This window comes from Clupea harengus, chromosome 6, assembly GCF_900700415.2.
Source record: "Clupea harengus chromosome 6, Ch_v2.0.2, whole genome shotgun sequence".
Lineage (NCBI taxonomy): Eukaryota > Metazoa > Chordata > Actinopteri > Clupeiformes > Clupeidae > Clupea > Clupea harengus.
The window spans coordinates 7,951,932-7,959,431 of NC_045157.1; the positions used below are offsets into that span (position 1 = coordinate 7,951,932).

The following is a 7,500-nucleotide window of genomic DNA, read 5'->3' on the forward strand; positions in this document are numbered from 1 at the left end:
ACGTGGTCTAAAAAAAAAGAAAGAAAAAGATGGTAAATTTTGATAAAAATGTAAAATGTGGGACAGAATATTTTGCCCACTAAATGTATCTAATATTGTGTTGGTCATATTTAAATCATTCATTACGTTTTGTTGGAAAAAAAAGAGGATAAAATTGCATATTAAATCGCAATCGCAATATTGGGGGAAAAAAAAAATCGCAATTAGATTATTTTCCCAAATCGTTCAGCCCTAATCAAAACTGTTCCAGAACTTTGCAGAGACGAGTTACAGTTGTGTGAATCGTTGCAAGTCAGTGCAAACAGCTGTGTGAAATTGCAGTTGGTTCTAGAATGCTTGTACATCATGGCTGGTCAGTCAAGAGACACAGTTTTCTGTTACATTGCTCTACTTACTCCTGTAATATGTATGTATGTATATCCACTATGTTGTTACTTGACAATACTTGAATGCTTTCTTCACACCTTATCCACTATCAATTTTGTATGTATCATATATATACGTATATGTACGTTATATGTTATGTTTGTATGTATCGTGTACATTAACACATGTATGCTAGCATGCTTATCCTGATATGTGTATGAATTCTGATTGTCTCCCCTCTCCTTCTCACACACCAGTGTCTGTACGACATCAGACCCCCCCCCCCCACACACACACACACCACACACAATTCTACTGACTAGCAGCTGGTCCTCTAGCTGGTTAACTTGGCTGGCTAACTAACCAGCCAGCTAGTTCATGTCTGGCTACCACAAGTGCTCTAACAAAGGGTAGTAATGGAAATGTTGGTGCTGTTGCAAACTCTCCCAGAAGTGTTTTCTCGTTCTTGTGTGGAGAGATAAAAAAGAAAAGTGTAATGTGGACGTGATCCTTTTCAAAACTGATAGAAAAAATGAAAGAATTCATTAATTTTTTTAAATAAACGGGTTTGTGTAGACAAGGCCACAGACCAAGCCACAAGCTACATGAGGATAGCAGCACTCTCAGATAAGGGGAAAAAAGCTGTTATGATGGTGGTGACACACTCAATACCGCGGTACACCTCCTAAAACAACGGTATGGTGGTAATGCGGTTATTGTTGCAGCCCTATCTCCACAGTGTACTCTACAGCAGCAATACAATGAAAATATGTGTGTGCGAAAAAGACAGACAGACAGTTAGACAGACAGGGAGAGAGAGAGAGAGAGAGAGAGAGAGAGAGAGAGAGTTGTGTGTGTGTGTGTGTGTGTGTGTGTGTGTCTGTATGTGTGTGTGGTTTGTGTGTATTTGCACAGCAGATCATTACACCCTGTACTAGAGAGGAGCATTTACTTGGGAGATTTCTATCAAAAGCAGAGTAATATATCTCTCATAGAGATGATAAGTGTGTGAGTGTGAGAGGCATGCAGAAAAGGACCAAAGAACAAGTTGAATGATGAAATGAGTCAACGCGCGCGTGTGTGTGTGTGTGTGCGTGTGTGTGTGTGTGTGTGGCACACAAGCTCACATAGACTACTTCATTCCAAATGTCTTGATGTTACAGTGAGAGGCCCTCAACACAACCATACACACACACACAAGTAGAGCTCTCTCTCCCAAACACACACACACAGGCACATGCACACACACACACACACACACACACACACACACACACACACACACACACACACACACACACACACACACAGGCACACACACACACACAAACAGATATGCCTGACAAGGAGAGGAGAGGAGAGGAGGAGAAGAATCCTCTTACATTCCGACATGCTTGACTGCCTCCTCTCGACTCCTGCTTGGCCTAGCTGACAGCTAGAGGTGTGTGTCTGTGTGAGTCTGTGTGTGTGTGTCTGTGTGTGTGTGTGTGTGCGTGTGTGTGTGTGTATGTGTTTGTGTGTGTGGGTGTGTGTGTATGTGTTTGTCTGTGTGAGTCTGTGTGTGTGTGCGTGTCTGTTTGTGTATCCGTGTGTGTGTGTGTGTGTTTGCGTGTGTGTGCTTGTGCGTGTGGGATGTGTGTGTGGGTGTGTGTCTGTATGTGTGTATGAAAGCCTGCGTGCTGTATACTGTAGACTAGAAAATGTCAGTTGATTTGAGCTTCGTACTTGCACAAACACACATTTACACACACACTCAAATGCACATATAAGTGCTCACGTATACATCCACACTCACATTCCAAATTGATCCACACAAAGACACACACACACACACACACACACACACACACACACACACACACACACACACACACACACTGTGGGAAATGAGCTTCATTCACACGCATTCACCTCTACCAGAGAGGGATCAGCACAGTAATCTGAGATAATATGAGCTTGACAAGGGTACACACACCTACGTGGTCAAACCCAAATCAGCGCTTTCCAACAAAAGCACAGCCCTGCACTGAAAGTGCTCTAATGAGCAGAGAAACTTTGCAGAGAAAGCCGGAGGAAATCTCTCTGGTTGTGGGATTTCAGGTCCAGTTTGGGGGAAATGTTAAGCAGCCCTGAAATCCTCAGATCTGCTCTCCTCCCAATCAATACAAGTCCGTGCCAAAGAAACGCGGCCAACCACCCCCCCCCCCCACACACACACACACACACAACACACAGACAACAAGCACACCCACGGAGAGTGGCCAGCCAGTGACAAAACCAATACAGGATTAAGGGCATTTCAGACCACAGTTTTTATAGATAATTGGGTCCCATCATTATATGGACCCAATTACTCAAGTAAGGAACATATTTCATCAGCTTCCTGGGAATGTAACTAATGGGACCACCATTTACATTTCTGAGAATGCTGATGAATTGTTCCAGCTCTTCCAGGTATTATAAAGCAGGGTCATTCCACGCCAAACGGGACAATTAAAGGAAAATTCCCCACTCGACCATCTCAGATTTGGCTGAACAAAATTCAAGGTTGTTCATACACTTCTTAATATGAATAGTCCCAAATATTAGCTCTCTACTCCCAATAGTTTTGTCACAATAGGATGTTTTAGGGGCGAGGGGGTGCCAATACTTAAGACGCTTTTTGAGCAGCGTTTTCTGAAGAGCCATTTTCAAATTGCTATTACTAGAAAAGCATTTAAGCTAGCTCCTTCAAACTTTCTAGGCTTAAAATGAGATACCATTACTTGAAGATTATGGACTCCCAAGGGTGTGGCTTGGGTATATCATAGTATTCGGGGTGCTTGAATTTGCACGAAAATTGTACTTTACGCTTTGTTGTAGCATCTTTGAAGGACTGTGGAAAGCTCAATGTTAAAGCTAGAGACTTGATATTATACACAGACCTTTCTATGTATGCTTCGTATGTTGTATTAAAAAACTGTCCTTATGTGATGAATGGGCTGGAAGATATTAAAGCTTGAAAATGGATGAAAACCCATTTTGTGCCATTTTTGGCATGCTATAGCAAAAAAATTACAGCATTTACCAACATGAAACAATTTTTTTTGGAAAGATTAGATATTTGTTCTTAACAGATAAAAAAATTGTGATGGTGTTCTGCCTCATTTTCTCAAAATATTTTTTTGAAAATATGGGATTTTTGTACACGCCCAGCATTCAATGGCCTATGGAAGCATATTCAAATGGTAGCAAAATGTAAGATTATGACACAGAGCTTAAACTGCACAAAATGCTTTATTTGATTAATGTTAAATTGTAAATTGTCACACATTTGACTTGTAAATCATTCCATGTAAAGTGTGACAATGGCTCCCACTCAACTGTCTCAGATTTGGCTGAAAAAATTCAAAGTTGTTCATACACTTCTTAATAGGTGTAGTCCCAAATATTAGCTCTCTACTCCCAATAGTCACAAAATGATGTTTTAGGGGTGATGGGGTGCCTGTACTGTTTTAGCAGCGTTTTCTGTACAGCCATTTTCAAATTGATATAACTAGAAATTAGGGATGCACGATAATATCGGCACGACATCGGTATCTGCAGATAAAAGCTTCAAAACTTAATTATCGGCATCTGCAGATATGAACATTTCTGCTGATGTACCTGGCCGATAAAGTGACGTTCAAATTATGCGCACGCGAAGCAAATGTTTTGGTTACTATGAGCGCCAACAACGTAATTCAAGACGTTGGCTGTGTGGCAGTACTTCACAGTATCAGAGAATGTTGACATGCTATTTGTCAGGAAACGTTTCAGGAGATGGAAGAGGAGACGACAGCTTGGCCGTAACGTAGGTTGCATGCATAGATGCAGACCACCCGCGTGCAACGCTTTGCAACATTACCTGTCGCGCGCTAATAGAAGTTAATAAGTTGCTAGTTAGCTAGACAACACTAGCTAGTTAGCTTGCATGCTACGTGACACCAGCAAAGTTGATGATCTCATTTGACGGGATGTGAAACGTTATGTCACGAGCCCACGCTATCTGTACATGGCTTACTTTTGCATATATGGAATTTATATAGCTAACTAAAGTTGCATTTCCAGAGTGTAGCTGTTCAAGTTGGTACTGTTCAAGTATGAAAATTGTGACGTGAAAATATAAATAAATCTGCCATATTTGAAATCATTTCAATAGTTTCATGAGTGAATGTCTCTTTCTAAAATGATACAAATCAAGTTTTTAATGTCCTGTATCTACAGCAATACCCTATCATAATAACAGATTAATTCTAGTACAGGAGAGACTGTCGGTAGGAAAACTGTATGATCAGGGAAAGTGTATTAAAACCGGATGTCGTCACTTTAAGCCGGTCTCTGGTTGGATAAAGCTTTTCAGCAGAAATGGACAAGGACCTTTACTTTTGAGTGGAGAAGTTGTGTTGATCGCCTGGCATGCAAACGATCGGTTTTCTTTAAATTATTATTATTTTTGTGAAGTTATACGGCTTATGTGAATAAAGCTATCTACACAACTTTTTATATGTCTACATTGACTCGTTTAGTTGTTCATGTGGTACACGTAGGTCTTAACTGAAGCTTAACGCTTAGACCAACAATCCATTGGAACACATAGTAGCTAGCTAGCCTCGCTGCTAATAAGTCTAACGTTAGCATGCTGATATGAATAGACCCATTATAGTCAGGTGGCTTAATGCTCAATTGACTTGTTAACCGAACTTTTACTAAGTCATACAACTAAACACACAAGTGACTTGTTAACCGAACTTTTACGAAGCTATATGACCAAACACAAAGCTAGCACTGTTAATTCCGCTATAGCTAGCCAGGTCAATTAGCTCGCCTAAGATACTGCAATTTAAGCTAACCAATTACCTCATTTCCCCCAAAACCCATCGATTACATGTGTTTGTGATGTGTAACATATATCCTTAATCAGTCATTCAAGTTATTAACGTTTATTTACCGCTAGCAATTACACGACACAAGGGTAATTCAATCACTATTAATGTTGAACTTGAACTTCAACAACGTCACACAACATTAAAAGTCAGGCATCGGCATGGTTCCTACAGAATAAATCAAAGGTCCTTGTCCATTTCTGCTGAAAAGCTTTATCCAACCAGAGACCGGCTTAAAGTGACGACATCCGGTTTTAATACACTTTCCCTGATCATACAGTTTTCCTACCGACAGAGACTTTTCAATAATTAAAAAGCAGAGGTGTATATATCGGTATCGGCATCGGCAATCGGCCAAAATGAGCTTGTAAATATCGGCATATCGGATATCGGCTCAAATACAATATCGTGCATCCCTACTAGAAATGTATTTTAGCTACCTCCTTCAAACTTTCTAGGCTTAAAATCTGATACCATAACTTAAATAATATGGATTTCCAAGGGTGTGGCTTGGGTGATTATAGTATTTGGGGTGCTTGAATTTGCTCGGAATTTTTACTCTACTTTTACTCTTTCATGTTGGTAAATGCTGTAATTTTTTTGCTATAGCATGCCAAAAATGGCACAAAATGGGTTTTCATCCATTTTCAAGCTTTAATATCTTCCAGCCCATTCATCACATAAGGACAGTTTTTTAATACAACATACGAAGCATACATAGAAAGGTCTGTGTATAATATCAAGTCTCTAGCTTTAACATTGAGCTTTCCACAGTCCTTCAAAGATGCTACAACAAAGCGTAAAGTACAATTTTCGTGCAAATTCAAGCACCCCGAATACTATGATATACCCAAGCCACACCCTTGGGAGTCCATAATCTTCAAGTAATGGTATCTCATTTTAAGCCTAGAAAGTTTGAAGGAGCTAGCTTAAATGCTTTTCTAGTAATAGCAATTTGAAAATGGCTCTTCAGAAAACGCTGCTCAAAAAGCGTCTCAAGTACAGGTACCCCCTCCCCCCTAAAACATCTTTTTGTGACAAAACTGTTGGGAGTAGAGAGCTAATATTTTGGACTATACCTATTAAGAAGTGTATGAACAACCTTGATTTTTTTCAGCCAAATCTGAGACGGTCGAGTGGGAGCCATTGTCCCGTTTGGCGTGGAATGACCCAGCAGTGAAAGGGCATGCTGGTTCCGCCTTTAAAACCCAAAAACATCCTCTGTAGATGCTCTGATTGGTGTTGTAAACTACCCTTATGGAAACTATCCTTCAGCATCTCCCCCACTATCCCTATATATCCTTATGAAAACTATCCTTCAGCATGTCCGCCACTATCCCTATATATCCTTATGGAAACTATCCTTCAGCATCTCAGCCATTATCCCTATATATCCTTATGGAAACTATCCTTCAGCATTTCAGCCACTATCCCTATATATCCTTATGGAAACTATCAGCATCTCAGCCACTATCCCTATATATCCTTATGGAAACTATCTTTCAGCATCTCCGCTCATTTAATCTAATGGCTGTTACAAATGTGTCTTGTGCCTCCCGGCTGAAGCATGTGATAGGTGTTATAATATTATATGCCCCTGTGTGTGTGTGTGTGTGTGTGTGTTATATGTTCCATGAGCATCTCTTTAGGGTGTTGTCAACATTCCCTCTGCATCTTTGCAGAAACAGAACAGACATCTTGAGAGGGGCAGAGGCTTGGTGTGGGCGTCTGCATTTCAGAGATGATATTGTGCTTCTAGCTACAGATGTCAGCCGAGGAGACTGTGTCAGTCAGTCAGTCAGTCACTAGGCCATATTTACAAGCAGAGACAATGTTGAACACAGTTCACAGGGCCGACATCCCACATCAACTAAAGGTTATTAAATAACTATGACGATTCTGCTGATATTATGTTTCTAAGGCTTTATAGAGTTCCGAGAATGGGACAAATAATTAGTACATACTTAGTTCAAGAGCTATGCAGCAGTGTAAAGACAGCTTTGCATAGCACAACTCATTAAAAAAAAACACCATTTTGATGGTAGTGCATCTCGCAGACCAGATGAGCAGAAAACAGACAAACATACTAGATCAGTGCCAAAGAGGTGTGGGTTCCAAAAAGAAGACTTTCGTTAAAGCATCACACTAAATCAATCTCAAACAGCCGCATTTGCATCAAAATCATCTGCACAGCGTTCATGGAAGTGACACAAAGAGAAGGAGTCTGAAT

The 7,500-nt window shown here is 40.4% G+C and overlaps 1 protein-coding gene across 1 annotated transcript in view; it reads left to right on the forward strand.

The window, feature by feature from the left end:
* The window catches only part of nrg2b (neuregulin 2b), a 69,675-nt gene that overhangs the window by 2,771 nt on the left and 59,404 nt on the right, over window positions 1–7,500 (forward strand). The window lies entirely within an intron of this gene.